The following is a 20,175-nucleotide window of genomic DNA, read 5'->3' as shown; positions in this document are numbered from 1 at the left end:
CCACTATGGAATGTAGGTGTTGTCTGTTCCTCTGGTTAGTGCAACCCCAACCAATGCCAGGCCAGGGTGCTCCACTGTGCTATGGAATATGGGTGCTAGCAGGGTAGCTTTGACGTTCATGACCCCTCGATGGGTGGGTACCCCACTGTGAAACATGGGTAGTGCGCAGCGAGGTGGCTTTGACCCACGTGATTCCACCCAAGGGCAGGGACCCCCACTGTGGATAATGGGTGCTTTGATGTTCATGTGACCACGGCCGGGGGAGGGTCCATCCGCTAGGGGTGTTTTCTTTACCCTGGTCAGATGCGTCTTTAGCTGACACCTTGTGACAAGAGTCGCTGTAAAGTTAGGGTGGGAGCGCTCATGGCAGATGAGATGCACAACATAAGAGGAGCTACAGGAGGAGCAGGGCATCAGGCACTCGAGTTGCTGCTGAGTCTCCTGTGCCCCTTGCATTGACACACACACACTGAACGGGCACTGTCATGGTGGAACAAAGCACTGGGATGGGGAATTGGCAGAAGGGGCACAGAGCACAAGAGGAGGGAGGAAAGTTGCAGCGCAGCATGCACAAAGATAGGGTAGGGCACACACTAGTGCTCATTAAAAGTGACTGTAGGAAAGAGACGCAGCAACAACAGCGCATGCCTCGCGTTCAAAGTGGAGGAGGCGGCAGGGGGGAGAGAAAGGAGGGGGCCTGCGCCTGTTTCCCTTGCGAGCGAGAGCAGGAACCATATGTTAATTAAAACCAGATGGTTTTAAAGCTCGCTCCCGCAAGGGAATCTCCAAATGTGCACGCATTGCCATTGAAAGCAATGCAATGCGTGCACGTTTTGGCAGCAAAGCTGAAGCGATTGTTAAAGGTCTTTTTCCTATGCAGCGCATGCGCGCTGCGTAGGCGAGACCTAAAATGGAGACACAGGAAGAAGCAGAGAAGCAACACGCCCGGTTTGGTTATTAGCTCCGTCATAAATAGGCCTATGTATATCAGTGAGGTAATCATTTTATAAAGGATGCAATGGATCGCCACAACAACCCATTGGTTTTGTGTATTTGAAGCGATTACCCGACCACAATTTGAACCTCGGATTCCAAAGTCCACAATGTGCAGTGAGGTCACATCATCTTCCTGATGTGTTAGGAAATGTTGCAATGCAGCCATAGCACAACTCTGTTAATACACTGTTTGTGTCAAAGTTTATAACATATGCATCGCAAGTTTGGCCAAGTTAGACACAGATTTGTTATATATTTGCAATAAAAGATAAGATATAGTTAAGTCCTATAAAATACAGTCCTTTTGTTGTAAATATGATTTTAAGTCTTGATCTTATTTAGTCTTTTTTCAGTGTTGCTTTCTACATGCTTTTAGAATTCTCCTGCGACTCTTATGTTGTGACCTCACCCAACTGACATTCCAGTCTTGACAGTTGGAGTCTGGTCAGCTGGTGAGATACCTGTCGTGTTTCTGTGCTGTGATTAAACAGATGAAGCTCAACACCAGATAAGCTGTTTGGAGTGTTTATTCAGCTTACAACAATTTAAAGAGGCAGTTTCAAGATTGGAAATCAGATGTGCTAAAGAAGAAAACCTGGTCATGAACAGGTACAAGTTTTACATGAATAAACAGCGTGAGGAAGAATCTATAGATGATTTTGTTGCCCGGTTACGTGAATTATCTGTTAAGTGCAGTTTTGGGCAAATGACAGATGAATTCATTCATGACCAGTTGATTGTTCAATGTAACAATCGGAACATTCAATAGAGGTAATGTGATTATTGTAAAATAAATGCAGTGATTTGTGTATTGTGCAGTGTATATTTTTTCAACCCATATCACTTTTTTGAAGTTCCCGTTTTGAAGAGAACATTGTGGCAGCTTGGTTGCTAACCCTTTCATCTTAGTGATCGAGTGGCTGCTTTCTTGTTTCATATATTAGTACAGTATGTTCAGGAAGACACCAGCAATGCTTGACAAAAACCTGGTAACTGGATAAATGGGAAAGTATTTATAGCATTTCCTAAAATTTTACATTTGAGTTTCCGTGGACAGATAGATTGATAGAATAGTCCATAGCTTTGCACCTGCAATGGAGAACTGTATACCACTGGCTCTGGCCAATCTTAGTGAAACTGCAAAGAGTACAGAGAGGTTCACCCAAATAATGGCATAGTTTGACATGTACCACTTGAATTTTTAAAGAATTTCCATTATCAGCCTTATCAATGAGGTCTGGAAAGCATTTTTTTTCTTGAAGATATGATCTGTTTTACACCAAGTTCTAACATGCATGCCAGAACATTTCTGCATCAACTACATTGGGTGACTGTTCATAGAGCATCTTCCGAAGTACATACGGCTTACAGTATATAATCATGATGAAAGGCTTTAAACACAGGAATTTGTAAAAGCAGTTCCAGGAATGGCTGAACCTTTGTTGGAAGTTTCGGAAAATAAAAGAAGATGCTCAACATTCTAAGGGCCTGATTTGGATTTTGGCATACTGGTTACTCTGTCACAACTGTGACATTTATCCCATCCACCAATATATAAATGCCATAATATCCTATGGGCTTTATATTCAGTCGTACAGGATATTCGTCCCAGTTATGACAGAGTAGCCCATCTGCCAAAAATCTAAATCAGGCCCTAAATTTTCAATGGCAGCTGGTGTCAATAAGTAATATAATAATCATTGAAAAGAGCTTTGACATTGTGGATCAAGGTCCGACGGATGCAAACCACAGATTAGCATCAACCTAATGGAGACTTCATGGATATAAGCAGTACCTCCATGAGGCAACAAGCAAGCTAGTTAAACGTTTCCTCCCATTCTTTAAATAATAATAAAAATGTGTGTTTATTTTTTAAAACAATTCTTATAGTTTAGGACAATTTTCCAATGTTATGGTCTTGTTTGTAATTTGTGTGTTCATAATTTTTACTACTGTCTATATCATCAACCCCGAGGATTGGAAATTTCTACAGCGGGACAGTTGATCTCCTGCTGATGTCTAGTAGTTTCTAAGCTATCTACTTGATTTGAATACATCTTGTACTCACAGACTTGGATTTGATTCCTGCATAGTAATTTTAGAAGAAGGGATAACAAAGCATTGTGTTCTGCTTCTTCTATTAAAGCATCATAGAAACCACTGGTTCGGTCTCCGCAAGGAACCCAGGAATAGCCCCTCTTTGCGGAGACTCACCGGACTGGGGCAGCAACAGCATCTCTACTCATGCTCATTTATTTGCTAGCCGGCTGTAGAGGTTGTAAATGAGGAACTAGTAGCAGTGAAATCTTATGAATAATGATGCATTGATTATTCAATTCGGTATAGAAATGATTAAACTGGTTTACATTCGTCCATGCCTGTGTGAGCAGTGTTGAATAGGACTTTTCTGCAGGGGTCCTTTTGTGGTGAGGAAATTCCGCTAGTTTTTTGTGGGGGGTCTCATGTGGTCCCAGGTGGAGCATCTAGTCCCTGAGTGCCTACGCAGAGGTGCATGATCGGATTAACGCCACCCTGCTTTCTTAGCGCTATCGCCTTTAAAAACAATGCACAGATATTGGTGTTGATTGTGGTGGGCATCTTTTATTGGGCATTGGTTTCCATTACTGTGATGTCTGTGGCAGTGATTTTAGTTTGGGCACTGACATCATGCTATACAGACAATTTTGGTGACCGTCTTAAGTGGACATCTTCACCACGTTGAACTGTTTATTTGGTAGTCATTTTTGTGGGTTATCACACCAGCTTCAACATATGCAAGAGCTGAGGAGCCGGCATTAGACAAGTTTTAAGTGAAAATAATGTAGACCTTTTTTATACAACCAAGAAAATTGGAAAACAGGAGTGCTAGTTCATTTTGTTTATACAGTATATAACAAGGGCACCATGGAAACATAGTGCGGAAGCATTAGCAATTGAGTGTGCAGAGCTGTTTTAAGTGAATTTATTTTTTACTAAATTCTTTACTGTTTTTATTTGGATTTTGTTATTCTCCATTTAATTATTATGGCTGCTGCTAACATGGCACAGCTTCCACAATTTCCCTTGGAAAAATGAGTTCCATTAGTGACATGGAAATAGTGGAAACACTCGTTAGACTTATCTCCTTGCCATTGGATGGGAAACATTTTCATCAATAAGGAACCAATATGTTCTTCTTCATAATTTAGGACTAAATGGTAGAACCATTTAGGAAAGCCTTAATGAAATACCCATGAGTTGATCTGAGGGAGAACCAAATTATGTGTATGGGATGACAGTGATGATGTTAGAGAAGCATTTTGATTCTCAAGTATATGCAGTGTTTGAGAGCCACAAATGTTTTTGAGGGTGAGGAGGAATGATGAAATGGTTTGTAGTTTTGTGTCAGCTCTACAGAAATTGGCAGATATGTGTGAGTTGAAAAGAAAACTTGTTTGATTCTCTAACCAGAGACCAACTTGTAAAGTGTACAAACAGTCTAAATGTACAAGAGAAACTATTTGTGAGAAATCCTAATCTTAAGAAAGCTTTTGAAGCAATTCAATGTACAGAAAACCCAACTGTTTGAATACATGAGATGCAGCAAGGAAATTCCAGATGTTAAGGACTCTATGAGTGAGGGAGTGTTTGGGATGAACTAAATGGTTGTATACATTATGTGATGACCAATATCAAGTCTACAGTAAAGAAGGGATAGAAAAAGAAGCATGTGGCAAGTGTAATTGATGGTATAGTGAAGGTCATTATTCCAACAGTCCAGGCTTTTCTGCCAAAACTTTTACATGCAAAAAATGTGGAAAGAGGGGGCATTATGTGAGAGTGTGCAAAAGTACCAAAGTACACATTGTGTCTTCATAAGATGGAGAGAGAGAAACTTGTGAAAAGAGATAGTAGTGCAGACAGTGAGCCATTTGAAATGCCAGAGTGTGAAATAATCATTGGCGGTAAACTAGTGAAAGTCCTGGCAGGTTCTGGTTCACTGTACACAATGGTAGGAGATGAAAAGTGGGCAAACAATTTTGGTATGGATGGAAAAAAATTATTGACACCTGCCATCAACCCTGTTGGGTATGGTAGCTTCAAGATTTATATACTTGAGTATACTTTCATGAAATTACAATTTCGGGATGGAGAAACTGCTGGGAAAGTATATGTTGTTAAGGGCGATGGTAATTTACTTGGATGGAGACACCAAGATGATATATCGGAATTGCACTCAATTCCAATGTTGTTGACAAGTTACTGTTGTGAGAAAACTCTGATTGTAGCTTAGATATCTATCAACAATTTCCATATGTGTATTCTGGAAGTTTAGGATTCCAAAATTCTGAGCATAAAATCTAATAAAACGAAGATCCAACTCAAGTGAATTAAATAAGCTTTTTTCACACCCATCGGAGAGGCATGTGGCAGCAGTCAAATGGCAACTTCAACTGGTCATAGCTTACCAGAAACACATTCTCAGTGATGACCAATATAACATTCCTAATAGAGAATATTGGAATTAAAGGCAAAGATACAACACATCTCCCTTTATATGATACATAAATAAAATGGAACAGAAAATAAAATAACAATAACATTTAAATGAAAATATTACTTAAGATAATAATCCTGCAAATACAAAGGAGATCTTTTAACTCTGGAATTGCGAGAAAGTACACCTTGCGACAAATTGCTGAAACATTTCAACTTAACAACCTAGTTGGAACATTTCGACTTAACACACCCATCCTCCCCCGTACATTTTGCCAAACGAGACATACTCCAAAGATCACCACCAGCAAGCATGATTACATTATTTATGACATTTATGATACGTTTGGGACCAAAATATTTAAATTCACCTTTTGGTGACCACACTGCCTTCTTTACAAAAACAGAATCACCCACTTTCCATAGTATTTTCTTTGCTCCCATTTTAGTCTCAAACCTTTGCTTGTAATTATTTTGATAATTCCTCATTCTCCAATTAATGACAAAACAACCTCTGTCTTTTACACTTAACCATAGAGGATTCAATTTTGAACCAGTTGTTCTACCCTTCAATATTTTAAATGGAGAACAACCAGACACACTGTTGGGCGTGTTCCTATGTGGCCACAACGTTTCTCTGAAGATAGGCTTAAGTGGAGCTCTAAATTCCAAAGCAGTTTGAGCAGAAGCCCTAATCAACCTATTCATGCTCTCTACTAAACCGTTTGCCTGAGGGGCATAACAAGCATTTCTTTGATGAGTGATGGATAAGTCTTTTAAAAATCAGTTATCTCTTGTGAGGTGAACTGCACCCCATTATCAGACACCAGAATATCAGGAATTCCCTCACAAGTAAAAGCATCCTTTAGAAATTCAATTATATTTTTTGTTATGACGGAACTCATGCAAGAGGCAGATGCCCATTTTGATGTATAATCTACTAGTACAAAGAAACAAAAAGGTGGGGGAGGACCTCAGGGATTTTTAAAGACCAGGCAGAGACACATTCCCTAACTGAATGCAAAAAAACATAAGAGTGTCAGAGGGTCTACAAAGTCTATGTGTGGTTCATTAAACTAATAGAACAGTGTCAACTCATCTAACAGTGATAGAAAACATTGGTGGATACCAGTGATCACTCACAAGATATCCATCAGTCACCGCTCGGAACCGCCCTTCATCATTTGGCATTCCTGTTGGCCACAAGAATTGGTACACCACTGGTTCAGATAGGGGGTCAGTTGGTATAACCTCCTGAGAACCAAGTGATGGCCAATAGTGGTAGAGTGTCACAAACTACCCATCAATTGAATAAGTGGGTGACTGATTTGCAGTGCTGTGAAAAAGGGGTGTGATAAGTGAGTGAAAAAATGTATAAAAGTGGGTGAGGGAGCAGAAATAAGACAACTTTATTCGGTTCTATGCTCGCTCCACCAATATTAAAAGAGCAGCATAAGTAGATTTAACAAATATCTACTCAGATGTAGAAATGGTCAACATGTTTCAGCAATATACTAGGGACTATCGAGTCCATTGCATTCATCAGGACCGGATTATATCGAAATGCTACTGCAAAAAGTGACGTGATGGATTAAAACAGTGACAGAATATTGACATTGCTGCAACATGAAAAATGATCACCTGGTTCTATAGGTGTATTCTTTTGTTCACAGAAGATATAATTGTCACATTATGGTTGGAGCAAATGGCCCCACCTCGTCTGGCAACGGCTCAGGACACGAGGGAAGCACCGCTCTCTCCGTCGGTACTCCTACACCGCCATCTGAGCCTATTTGGGGAGGCTCAGATTTGTACAAGATCATTTGATGATGGGCAATGCATAACATTTTAAACCAACACAAAAGATGTAATGAATACCAAAGGAAAGAGTGGGATAGACTAAATGGGAGCAGATCGCAATCAGGGAGACCAGAAAAAATAGACCACAATAATTCGTCCACGAAAGTCTATAACATGTGTTAAGCAAGTGAGGTAGTGAGAAAGGAATCAGTAACAATTTAATTGAAATAAATATGGTAATATTGAGAGGTGGATGTGATTTGTTCCTGAACTATTAGAGCATGAAGATAATAAATATCAGGTACGTAGGCCTTTGTGGAAACCGGAGACATCGTTATGGAGAAAAAACAATGCTGCAGAATTAATGTGATACCAGTAACGAAGGAGGGAATCCAATTTAAAAGGTTAAAATTCAAACTGGCCATCCCGCACAAGCTTTGGCTGCAGCCCCCAAACCTTCACTAGTGCCCAAACCACTCAAGCTTGGTTCTTTTCTTTTTTAGGATTTGTGGATCCTTTCATAGGATTTGTGAACTTTCACCACTTCTGAAACTATGTTGGACATTACTTGGGGACAGAGAACCAGGTTTGGCATTTATTTTTTGACCATAAAATAGGTCTACTTGCTTCCATGAAGATAGTGATGGGTTTGTGTTCCTTTGCTGAAGAAGCCTATGCCCGGATTGTGGTCCCCAGCCAGGATACCTGGATCCCTGAATCTCCACTGGGGGCTGCAAACCCAGCCTGTGAACACTCTCACAAAATTGACATTTCTTCATTTTGTTGTTCATAGGAAGCCCCTTTGGGGCCCCTCCCAAACAGTTCTAAGTGTCATGGATTTACTCATTTCATTTTTGGTCTGGACATGGGGACTGAATCCTCCCATTTTGTGTATTTCTTATTTTGGTTCTGCGGAGGCCTGCAAAACCGGATTCTTGTAATTTAGCAAATTAGTGGTCCGGATATCTCAAACAGGTAATCTCTTCATGTGTGACCAGAAAACTTTTTAAATGCAAATTTCTTGAAAAATACTAAAGTGATTTAACCCAAAACAAGCAAAGGTATTTCCTTTATTACTAGTTTCATACAAAGGGGGTGGTTTACAGTCTGGCAGAGAGGGAACTCCATTGCACCAGTGACGGAGTACCCTCTCTGCCAAACTGAAGGTCCCTAGGTCCTGATATACATCAGTGATGTCATCAGTGAAGTCACTGATCATGTCATGAATGATGTCATATGTGACATCATCACAAGTGCATTTTGGGGGCGCGAGTTATAGTTAGCTGAACTAACTAAAATGGGGGAATTTCTCTGGTTTTGTATGAGAGAAATGTCTAACTAACTATAACGTCCCTCAAATCTGTTTTTTTCAGTGAATTTCTGTTTTTTTAAAATGAACATTTCTAACTATAACGTCCCTGAAACCTATGTTTTTTTCAGTGAATTTCAAAGTTTTTAAAATGAAAATTTCTAACTATAATGTCCCTGAAAACTCTTGTTTTTTCAGTGAATTTCAAAGGTTTTTCAAATGATAATTTGTAAGTTTAATATTTATTAAACCTTTCTTTTTTCTATAAATATTTTTCTGGGTGATATTTTGGAAGGATGTATGTCGTTACAACGCATACTTTTACTCCGCGTACCATTACAACGCGGTATTTACAACGCATACCGCTACAACGCATAGCGCTTTGGGGTGCTGGATAGTGGTAAGTATAATTTACTATTCTAACTCCAGTCCCCGTGGACCCTAGGGAAGGTGTTGGATAGTAAATTAAACTTACCTCTTATCCTAGAGCGCCCCCCAGCGCAATGCGTTGTAACGGTATGCGCTGTAATGCCCGCGTTGTAGTGGTAGTGCGGAGTAAAAAATGCGTTGTAACAGGTGAATACCATTTTGGAATTGTAATGTTGTTTAATTATTTATTTATTTTTCAAAATGATGTAATGTCTTGTGTGTTCTATCCATCCCAAATGGTGAAAAGAGAGTCAACGCAAGGAAGGTCAGTTGTACTCTCTGCCATAAATTTTGTCTAGAGGTAGTGACAAAAAATACTCTTGTGGCACGTCAAGCATGTACAAGCTCCTCCAGACAATCCACCCCAGACATTATGCATGGGAGCAGATGTGACGTGCACAACAAAATATGCAACAAGGTGACCAGGGAGCTGGTCCCAGCACTTCAGGAGCGTCAAGTAAATCATCTTGAGGGCCGGACATACGCTCAGAGTTTGGAAACCTAAAACGACTATGCAAAAAATGCAACGCCATCCTATGTTGTGGTGAACAATCTGTGGATGCTGTTTGTTCTGCAGCAAGGAATCATCCTTGGAAATGTTTATTTTTTTGGGGGAATTATTTTAGAATTCCAAAATTTAGGAATTTAGCCTGTAGCTTTTTTCGGTTTTCCAAAAACACCCAAAGAATTTACAAAATAGTTAAAAAAAAAGAAAAAAAAAAAAGAAAAAAAGGAGTTCTTTTCAGAAATACATTATCTGGTTTAAAAAGAGAAATAGCTGCATGCTAATGTCTGCATGATTGCTTGAGTATATGTGTTGAGTATGATTGATTCAAAGAGTGCATGGGTAGCACATGGTAATTGTATAAGTGCATGTGTACTGCCTACATGATTTTACAAGTGTATCTGTAATCCGTGAGTTATTGCATGAGTGCATGGATAATACGTGGGTGATTGCATTAGTATGTAAGTGGTGGTTGAGTGATCAAAAGAGTGTGAATGAGCAGTGTCTATGTGGTTATAGGACTGCATGGATAGTGCACATGTGATTGTAGCTGTGCAAGTGTTACTGCCTGTGACATTACATGAGTACATGGGTAGTGGGGTAGTGACTAAAAGATGAGAGTACTGCAAAGAGAGTGCATGATGAATTTATAAGTGTGTGGGTATTGGTGGAGTGATTGGATTAGTACATGGTAGTGGCTGGGTGATTGAAAGAGTGCACGGAGAGTGACAGTGTGATTGCTGGAGTGCATGGTTAGTACCTGGGAATATGAATGGGTGAATGAGCAGTATGTAGGTGGTTAGAGGACTGCATGGGTAGTACACATGTGAGTAGCACTGCATGTGTTAGTGTGTGGGTGATTGTATGGGTACATGGGTAATGACTGGATGATTAGAGTACTGCATGGAGAGTGTATGGTGAATTTATAAGTGCTTGCATATTGACAGAGTGATTTGATTAGTACATGGTACTGGCTGGGTAACTGGAGGAGTGCACGGGGAGTAACAGTGTGATTGCTGGACTGCATGGGTACTACCTGGGAAAATGAAGGTGTGGATGAGCAGTGTGTAGGTGGTTAGAGGACTGCATGGGTAGTGCATATGTGATTGTAGCACTGCATGTGTTAGTGTCTAGGTCATTGCATGAGTACATAGATGCTGACTGGATGATTAGAGGACTGCAAAGAGAATGCATGGCGAATTCATAAGTGCTTGGGTTTTGGCGGAGTGATCGGATAAGTAAATGGTACTAGCTGGGAGATTGAAGCAGTGCATGGGAAGTGACAGGGGATTACTGGAGTGCATGGGTACCACCCGAGTAATTGGAGGAGTGCATCAGCAGTATCTAGATAGTTTAGAGGACTGCATGGGTAATACACAGTTGATTGGAGCAGTGCATGTGTTAGTGCCTGGGTCATTGCATGTGTACTTAGGTAGTGACTGGATGATTAAAGTGCTGCAAGTAGAGTGTGTAGTAAATGTATAAGTGCTTGAGTATTGGCGGAGTGATTAGAAAAGTATATGGTGCTGGATGGGTGATTGAAGGACTGCATGCGAAGTGACGGGGGATTCATGGACTGCATGGGTAGTACTTGGTTAATTGGAAGAGTGAATTAGTAGTATGTAAGTGGTTAGATGTCTATATGGGTAGTGCTTGGAAGATTTTACCTGTGTATGAGTTAGTGGCTAGGTTATTGCATGAGTACATGGGAACTACTGCATGATTACAGTGCTGCAAGAAGAGTACATGGTGATTTTGTAAGTGCTTGTGTTTTGCCGGAGTGATTAGGTAAATACATGGTGCTGGATGGGTGATTGGAAGAGATCATAGGCACTGACAGGCGGATTGCTGGAGTGCATGTGTACTACCTGAATAATTGAAGGTGTGAATAAGTAATGAGTACATGGGTAGTGATTGGATGATTACAGTACTACAAAGAGAGTGCCTGGACAATTTATAAGTGCTTCAGTATTGGCAGAGTGATTGGATAAGTACATTGTGATCAATGGGTGATTGGAGGAGTACATGGGAAGTGACAGTGGGATTTTTTGACTGCAAGGGCAGTACTTGGGTAATTGGAGGAATGAAACAGTAGTGTGTAGGTGGTAAAGCATCAGTATGGGTAGTGCATGGAGGATTGTAGCAGTGCATGAGTTAGTGTCTGGGTCATTGCATGAGTACATGGGTACTGACTGGAAGATTAGAGTACTGCAAATAGAGTGCATGGTAAATCCATAAGTTCTTGGGTATTGGCGGAGTGATTGGATAAGTACATGGTACTAATTGGGGGATTGGAGGAGTGCACGAGGGAATGACAGGGGGATTGCTGGAGTGTCTGGGTACTACCTGAGTAATTGGAAGAGTGCATGAGCCATATCTCGGTGGTTACAGGACTGTATGGGTAATACACAGTTGATTGTAGCACTGCATGTATTAGTGCCTGGGTCATTGCCTGAGTACATACATAGTGACTGGATGATTAGAGTACTGCAAAGAGAGCGTGTGGTCAATTTATAAATGTTTGAGTGTTGGCAGAGTGATTGGATAAGTGAATGGTGCTTGATGGGTGATTGAAGGATTGCATGGGAAGTGACAGGGGGATTTCTGGAGTGTATGTGTACTACCTGGGTAATTGGAAGAGTAAATCAGAAGTAAGTAGGTGGTTAGAGGACTATATGGGTAGTGCACAGGTGATTGTGGCAGTGCATGGGTAGTGGTTGGGTGACTTAATCTTGCCTAACTTGAAGTAGATATAAAACTGATTGAAACATTTTTTCACTTCTTTTTTCGGTAATGTAAATATAAAATATTTTAAACTTCAGTAGTGGGGCCTCTAAAAGAGAAGAAAAAATCCTGTTCTTACATATAATTTTATAGTTTTAAGAACACAACAGAATTTTCCAATTACTTAACATATTCAGTTTGCCTTTTTGCTGTCTTCAGTTCTATTGAATTTCACCATACACAGTGATTTAAATGTTGATCATCACTTGACAGCGGTCAAAAAAATACAAACAATATGTTTATTTAAAAAAAAACAAATCTGTGTTAAAAATATCTACAACAAACTCAACTATCTACTTACATTTTCAAAAATAAACAGCCTCATCAACATTGTTTATAATACAAAGATTAAATATATCAGTACCTTCTTTTGAACACAATTTTCTAAATGCAATGTCAAAGAACTGAATCAATTATTGAAACCGTAATTCTCGACATCTTCCCAATAGGCCGAATTATGTTTCTGAAATTAAGGATATTCAAAATAAACTTCTGAATTCATATTGACATCTTCCCAATAGGGCAAATGATGTGTCTGAAATCATTTGTAGTGAAAATATCCAAAATATGCTCAGTAATTCATGTTATCAACCAAGTGGTGTTATGCTGTTCCTCAAACAGGGAGAAGAAAGGTATAGGGAAGACAAGGACCCACTTAGCTCAAGTAGGTTCTATAGTTGGGAATCCATTTGTTGGATTTTAATTCCCTCACACACCCTCTCAGGTGTCATGCTCACCTAAAAAGGGGCACTTTATCGGAGATCTTTTATCCAACAGCCGTATGGTGAGGTGTGGGTGTGGGGTCGGAATTGTGTAGATGTATAGGTGAATTAAGATAAGGCTGGGAGTACCTGGGGTTGATTATTTTATTCTGGGGGTCTCCTGCCCTAATTAAAAACAGTGAGCACGGCACTCATTAGGATGTAATGTTTCCTATTAGTGGGTCCGTTGCTAAGTAGTGGAGGTCAACATGTTTCTCACGTTGTGTTGAGTAACTCGCGATTCTTCAGGACCAGGAAAAAAGAAAAACAAGAACTATCTACACTATAAAATCGATGGCCTGACATTTAAGCCAAAGAGAATGCTCAATCCCTAGTGTGTGAATGTACCTGTGATAGTCTGGATCTACCTGTAAAGAGAGATAGAAGGAACAACATTTAGGCATGAGATAATACAGACAATTGCAGGTGTAGCCTAAGCGGTGACTCCAAAACTAAGTTCTAAGTTTTATCAGTGGTGAATGCGATATCGCGGAAAAACATAAAAAGTCATAAAAGAAAGGTGGCAGAGTCTGCTGGGACCCGCTTAGTCGCGTTAAAACCTGCAGGGAAGCTCCATATCGCGATAAGCTTTGTGTAACTGCACCACTCTTTTGTTATTACTCACTGTTTTTAACTCTCCTTTCCGCCCGGTCCGTCAGGGCTTTCAGTACCGATTGAACGGAGGGCAGAAAAGGCAGGAGTAGTGCTTCCCGCCTCCACGCTCTGGGCCAGTCAGCGGCCTAATTGGAGGTGGGAGAGGACTACAAAGGAGCACACCAGGCACAGTGCGCTGTGGCAAAAGGCAGACAGTGGCAGGGTCTGCTAGGACCCGCTTAGTCGAGGTAAAACCTGCGGGGCAGCTCCATATCGCGTTGATTGTTTTAAAGGATAAGCTTTGTGTAACTGCACCACTCTTTTGTTATTACTCACTGTTTTTAACTCTCCTTCTGCCCCGGTCCGTCACAGCTTTCAGTGCCGATTGAACGGAGGGCAGAGAAGGCAGGAGTAGGGCTTCCGGCCTCCATGCTCTGGGCCAGTCAGCGGTCTAGTTGGAGGTGGGAGGTGACTATAAAGGAGCACACCAGGCACAGTGCGCTGCGGCGAAAGGCAGACAGTGACAGAGTCTGCTGGGACCCGCTTAGTCGCAGTAAAACCTGCGGGGAAGCTCCATATCACGCTGATTGTTTTAAAGGATAAGCTTTGTGTAACTGCACCACTCCTATGTTATTACTCACTGTTTTTAACTCTCCTTCCGCACAGTCCGTCACGACTTTCAGTGCCAATTGAACGGAGGGCAGAGAAGGCAGGAGTAGTGCTTCTGGCCTCCATGCTCTGGGCCAGTCGGTGGTCTAGTTGGTGGTGGGAGGGGACTACAAAAGAGCACACCAGGCACAGCACGCTGCAAGGAAAGGCAGACAGTGGCAGAGTCTGCTGGGACCCGCTTAGTCGCTGTAAAACCTGCGGGGAAGCTCCATATTGCACTGATTGTTTTAACGGATAAGCTTTGTGTAACTGCACCACTCTTTTGTTATTACTCACTGTTTTTAACTCTCCTTCCACCTCGGTCCGTCACGGCTTTCAGTGCCGATTGAATGGAGGGCAGAGAAGGCAGGAGTAGTGCTTCCGTCCTCCATGCTCTGGGCCAGTCAGCGGTCTAGTTGGAGGTGGGAGGGGACTACAAAGGAGCACACCAGTCACAGCGCGCTGCGGCAAAAGGCAAACAGTGGCAGAGACTGCTGGGACCCGCTTAGTCGCGATAAAACCTGCGGGAAATCTCCATATCGCGCTGATTGTTTTAAAGGATAAGCTTTGTGTAACTGCACCACTCTTTTGTTGTTACTCACTGTATTTAACTTTCCTTCTACCCCGGTCTGTCACAGCTTTCAGTGCCGATTGAATGGAGGGCAGAGAAGGCAGGAGTACTGCTTCCGGCCTCCACGCTTTGGGCCAGTCAGCGGTCTAGTTGGAGGTGGGAGAGGACTACAAAGGTGCATGGTGTAAAGGACGCGCAGCGGGCGCGCCGGTGGCGCATTGAAGGTGCGCCTAAGGCAAGCCCATCTGCGCCCATCCGCGCAAGGGCGACGCCAGACGCCAGACCTGCTGATGGTCTTGAAACAGGGGTGCTGGCCTATAGCAGAGAGCACCTGCTGACCCTTGGCTAGCAGTCTAACCCTTGCTGTATGCGTCTGGGAGAGGGAATGGAATGGCCTTTCTGATTCCGCAATTATGGCTTTGACTCCTGCCCCTACTATTCTCCTCCACCCCCACCCCTAAAAAACCCACCTTAGGAATCCTTCTACTTAATGTTCGTTCCATGGTGAGACACTACATGGAAATTTACAATCTTATCGAAGATGAAGCTCCCAACGTGCTTTTTATTACAGAATCTTGGCTAGCCGACGATACGGTGGCCGAGCCCGGGCTTGCACTTCCCCCTTAGTACAGCATCTTGACTTTAAATAGGGTGATGAGAGGCGTCATTTTTAGGTCTAGGTTCCCCTGTTCTTTTGTTAGAGAGGCCGTAGCTGGGTGTGAATGCGCTCGTTTCATTTTTTCCCCTAGCACGCACTTCTCCCTAACTGGTCTCTTAGTTTATCGCCCCCCAGGACCTGCCGCAGAATTCAAATCTGCCATCGTCGAGGCTGTAAGCTCCATGGCTTTGACCTCAGCAAATTTCACTCTCCTTGGAGATCTTAATTTACACTTCGATCTCCCTTCAGACCCTGAAATTGGCAGCTTACTTGCCGACTTCGCTGCCTGCCAATTGAGACAGTTGGTGGTGGGGGCTACCCACACGGCTGGACACCTGCTAAATCCAGTCTTTTCCAATATTCTGGGGCTTACAGCCAAGGCACCTAGCCCAGTATGTTGGTCAGATCATTTTTTAGTGTCTCTCAACTTTCCGCTTCCTGACTTACTCCCCAGAGTTAATCTTAAGTCTACTCTTAGACGTTGTTGGCACAAGCTTAGGTTTGAGGATCTTCTTGCCGCCTTAGGGGCTTGTCCTCCAACATTAAGCACCAATCCGGAACAAGCATATAAAACATTCCGCAACTGGCTTATACGTGCTCTAGATTCCCTTATTCCAGCAAAGCAGTCCGTCAGTCGCTGCTCTAGCTCCAACCCCTGATACAATGACTCCCTCTCTAGTTTGCGAAGTACCTGTAAAAAACATGAACAGGCTTGGAGAAAGAACTATGACCCGGGGGCGAAAAAGCGGTACCAGGATGGGATCAAAGGCTACCATAAGGCTATACACCTGGCACGTGCCGCCCACCTCACCAATGAAATTAAGTCCAGCAAAAACCCCGCCAAATGCATTTTTAAAATATTGAGCGACCTTAAAACAGGAGAAAAAAACCCTGCCCACACATTCACGTCTGGCGAGCAGTGTGAAGCACTGGCCAAATTCTTTGTCCAGAAATTGGAAGCCATCTATAAATCTTTCCCCAGCTATCCCACGGATCAGGTAGCCCCTGTTGACCTCTTCCTGCTAAGACTCTATTGGCAATACTTGTTATCACTAAGTATGAGCTCTACGCTCTAAGCATTAGGGTGAAATCAGGGTCCCCTCTAGACCCTATGCGGCCAGATCTCTTTAAGGACTGTCTTCCGGTCCTTCTCGATCCTTTATGCCAATTGATCAATTCCTCCTTCACTTTGGCGGTGGTGCCTCAGGCATGGAGGCTAGCAAGGGTGGTCCCCCTGCTGAAAAAATCCTCCCTCGACCCCAACAAGCCCAAAAACTTCAGAGCTATATCCCTCCTTCGCTGGGCCGCCAAAGTGGCGGAGGCCCACTCCAGTAACATCCTCTCCAGCTTCCTGAACAGCAACAGTATCCTTGACCACTCACAGATGGGCTTTTGCCCTGGTCATAGCACCGAGACTGCACTTTTGGCGGTATGCGAACACCTGCGGACCATCCTGGATGAGGGTCAAATGGCCGTTCTGATCCTGCTCGATCTCAGCGCCACGTTTGATACCGTCACCCATCAGATCCTACTGCGTCGCCTAGAGGAGGCTGGGGTAGTTGGTCTGGCCTTGGACTGGTTTTGTTCTTTCCTTTCAGACAGGGTTTTTCAGGTTACAGCTCCCCCCTTTCCTCTCCCATGTCCATCTTAGCAAGCAGGGGGTCCCCCAGGGTTCTGACTTAATCCCCTGCTTGTTCAACCTCTACATCCAGCCTTTGGCGAGAGTAGCGCATGAACACGGCCTGACCTTGGTTTCCCACGCTGATGACACACAGCTGGTGGTGGCCCTCTCGGACGGCGGTGTCTTAGGCCCTGCGTGGTTTCGAACCGGGCTTGAGGCGATTGCACAGTGGATGACCGCTAATTGCTTACAACTTAATGCTAGCAAATCAGAGGTGCTGTTGGTAAGAAAAAACAAGGAGCTCTGGAGCACTCAGGGGTGGCCGACATCCATTGGTAGTGCCCCAACCCCGAAGCCAGTGGTAAAAAATCTAGGGATCTGGCTCGACTCCACCCTTGGGTTCCAGGAACACACAAAAACAGGTGACTGGCACCTGTTTCGGACTCTTACGCGGTTTAAGGCCCATCTTGGGGTTCTTCGATCCTGCCACACGCCATCTGATCATTCAGGCCACCATTCTGTCACTTATAGACTACGCCAATTCACTGATGTTAGGCGCCAATAGGGCGGAGGTGAACCGCCTACAGCGAGTCCAAAATGCTGACGCACGGGTCTTGCTCAGGCTCCCTAGATCCTGCTCCACGTCGGGCGCTATTAGGCAACTCTACTGGCTACCCGTGCCTAAAAGGATTGAATTCAAAGCGCTCTGCCGTGCCTTTAAAATCCTTAAATTATCTTCCCCAGAGATTCTATCCAACCTGCTGATTCCATATGTCGCCTACCGCCTGTTACGCTCTGCGGAGAAGCTGTTGGCTGTGGTCCTCAGTGAGAAACGTGCTAGAGCTGGGGGAAGGTCTTTTTGCTAACTGGCCGCCAAGCTGTGGAACTCTCTTCCCGCACAGACCCGCCGCCTGGATGGCCTACTTCGCTTCCGCAAGGCCATTAAAACTCTTCTGTTCCCCATATAATAGTCCTGCTGCCTCTGTTTTTCTGCCTCCAGCGCAGGGACGCCCCTTTGCTGGGGCAGCTGTGCGCTCTACAAAATTACCTAACATAACATACCAAAACCGGCAGCGGTATCTAGGCTGTAGTGATTTGTATATCGATTTTGATATAACAGTAGTGATATGTAGAGGCCACAAGTGCTCGTATCTGCGGCCTCGGTCGTTATGACAGTGGTTTACGCGGAAGGTCAATTGGGGCATCTGATGTGAGCTTGGGGGGTTAGAAAGGCATCGCAAGTTCACCTGCCTAGAAAGCGAGGGGTAAGGACCTCTGTTTGAAGGTTCGCTTCGGTGTGCTTAGATAAAGGTGGGTTCTGGGGTAGAATAAAAGGTTTGTCACTATCGCAGTCTTATTAAAGGCAGAAAGTGGAGGGAGCTCACAGTCGCGTGTGTTGAAAGCGGCTAAGGCTCAGTTCCCATCATTCCCCCGGCAGTGTGTCAAAACCTCACAAAGTAGCAGGATTTTATCAAAACCAAACTATGACTGAGAAATCCAAAACAAACACATTCACAGATCACTACGGGGTTACTCCTGTTTAGCTGCCTTAAGCGCCTCCTCACGACCAACCCTCTTCACCGGGTCCGGTAGGTAGTGAGTAGCAGTGCAGCAATTGCTAAGAACTGTGCGGCAGCCCCACGTGATTGGGGCGGAGTCAGTGTCGAGTGAGCCCTTCACGCTAAAACTGCATATTGGGTGGCCATCTTAGAATGGGGTTGAGTTCTGCCTGGTTCAGTGTTACATGAAGTGTATATCATGTGCCATTTGTCCATACAACGTTGGTGTAGACCTATATTTGTATGTAAGATGAGTGATTTGATAATATGGTTATTGTTGAACCACAAAGATGGTATAATGTTCATAAAGTTATCTCCTGTATGTACAAAATCAGGTCAGATTCATGAAGTTGTTATCATATAACCAGTATGGCTAGGCTCTTATACTGGGCTAGGGTGTTGTTGGACCCAGTGTGGTGTGCATCACTATCTTGGGCATGTGGGGTGAGGGAAATATGGTGCTTAACAATTACTAATTTTTGTGTTGCATGCTGTATATTGGCCTGTATGACATATGTCACTGTATGGGGCTTATAGTAGGCATAAATCCCCCCTCTCTCTCCTCTCTCTCTCTGAGGGTTAGCAGCACATGAGGCCCGACTGGGGAGGTCAAGAGAACCCATGGGAGTATGTCTCATGTTCTAATAGAACTCCACGGTATTTCTTCATTGAGACCAGTATTGTCTGAGCGTAAACGATGTATCCATCTTTGTTCCTTTATGAAAAGGTTTTGTTTGGACGTGTATGGGTTAGACTCTAGAACATTGCATCAAAAAAGTAACGCAATGGCAGCACATAGACGCACAAGAGGCTTGTAAATATATCCCAGAGAATTTACAGTAGTGTATGTATACTGACTGGAAAATTGTAGATTTAAAACAAAAGCCTAATTCTAAACAAGCAACACAATTAACTACTGTACAACTGAAAAAGTGACTGCACACATTCTACCTTTTTTACTACTGCACTTTATTGCACAAAGCTGACTCACTAAAAACATTAACTTACCAAATGGTTTTATCACAATAGTTATCTAAATGTGGACAAACTCAGAATGTGATTTTACACTCTTTAGAAGGATAAACACATTACTAAAAACAAAATGTACCACATACATTCCCTTCCAAGTTATAAACTCACCTTTCAAATTGATTTGTAGATTAAGAAGAATGCCACTCACACAGCAAATATTCTTATACAGAATCTTTCTACTTCAGTGTTTGCAGCAAAACCAAGAAAATGGCACATTTTCCCTCTCAATTTACACATATATACATGTTAATAACAAATCAAATTGCTTCACACATTAATTCAAAACCAAACACACATTTCAATTGGTTGAACATTTGCACCCTTTCCAACTGACATACCTTTGAACCCTACCCCCAACAGATCATGCAAAAGTCAACTGTCCACAGAGGTTAAAAGTTCAACACACTGTATAACAATCCTCCTCAACAAGTT

This window comes from Lissotriton vulgaris, chromosome 8 (genome assembly GCF_964263255.1).
Source record: "Lissotriton vulgaris chromosome 8, aLisVul1.2, whole genome shotgun sequence".
NCBI lineage: Eukaryota > Metazoa > Chordata > Amphibia > Caudata > Salamandridae > Lissotriton > Lissotriton vulgaris.
This window is presented reverse-complemented; position numbering follows the sequence as displayed.